General features: G+C 45.9%; 1 non-coding gene across 1 annotated transcript; it reads left to right on the forward strand.

The window, feature by feature from the left end:
* Positions 1–970: 970 nt before the first annotated feature.
* On the forward strand, positions 971–1,077 carry LOC113000556 (small nucleolar RNA R71). The gene has a single exon (XR_003265889.1). It is a non-coding gene; the product is annotated as a small nucleolar RNA R71 (small nucleolar RNA).
* The last annotated feature ends 208 nt before the right edge of the window (positions 1,078–1,285 follow it).

Here is a 1,285-nt window from a genome sequence, read left to right on the forward strand (position 1 = left end):
TAGATTTTTGTCATCACCTTTTTCTGGAATAGAGTGAAGTTTGGCAGGTTCATTTGCAGATGAGGAAGGTGCTACGGGTTGAGGTCCTTGACACTGCTTTCCCGACCTCAATGAAATGGCACTGACATTTTTGGGGTTTTGGACAGCTTGAGAAGGCAGCTTGTCAGAATTCTGGGATTGTTGTTGATTCAATTGAGTAGCTAATTGTCCCATCTGATTGGTTAAGCTCTGAATGGAGGCTCTGGTCTCTTGCTGAAACTGCATGTTCTGCATAGTCATTTGCCTCACAAGTTCTTCGAGGGAAGGTTGTGGAGGGGCCTCAACTGTTGGCTGTTTCTGGGGTTGTTGCTGTTGTTGGATTGGTGGAGGAATGTATGGTCTGCTTGGGCCAGCAGCATTTTGGAAGGAAGGAGCAGGCTGCTGTTGTTGTTGCTGAGGGCTGGACCATCTGAGGTTAGGGTGATTCCTCCATCCAGGGTTGTATCTGTTGCTGGAAAGGTCATAATTGCTCTGCTGTGGTAGATTTTGCTGCTGAGGTTGAGGAGGTCTATTGTAAATATTTGCAGCATAAGCTTTAGGCTGCTCAATTGCTCCAGGTTGCTGCATGGAAGGGCAAAGGTCTGTATGGTGGTCAGCAGAGGAGCACAAACCACAAACCCTTGCGACAGGTACAGATTTCTGATTCAAGGCCAGCTGGGTTACCAAGTTGACCAACGCATCCAGTTTGCCTTCAAGCTTTTTAGTTTCAGATGATGCAGATGGGTTTGTAGCTACCTCATGCACTCCTCTAATGACTATGGCATCATTTCTGGCGCTAAACTGTTGGGAGTTGGAGGCCATCTTCTCAATTAAATTTCTGGCTTCAGCAGGAGTTATGTCTCCAAGGGCTCCACCACTGGCAGCATCTATCATACTTCTCTCCATATTACTGAGTCCTTCATAAAAATATTGGAGAAGAAGTTGTTCTGAAATCTGATGGTGGGGGCAACTGGCACATAGTTTCTTAAATCTCTCCCAGTACTCATACAGGCTCTCTCCACTGAGTTGTCTAATACCTGAGATATCCTTCCTGATGGCTGTGGTCCTGGAAGCAGGGAAAAAATTTTCTAAGAATACTCTCTTAAGGTCATCCCAGCTCGTGATGGACCTTGGAGCAAGGTAATACAGCCAGTCCTTTGCCACTCCCTCTAATGAATGAGGAAAAGCCTTCAGAAATATGTGATCCTCTTGGACATCTGGGGGTTTCATGGTGGAGCAGACAATGTGAAATTCTTTCAAATGTTTG

Source organism: Glycine max, chromosome 19, assembly GCF_000004515.6.
Source record: "Glycine max cultivar Williams 82 chromosome 19, Glycine_max_v4.0, whole genome shotgun sequence".
Lineage (NCBI taxonomy): Eukaryota > Viridiplantae > Streptophyta > Magnoliopsida > Fabales > Fabaceae > Glycine > Glycine max.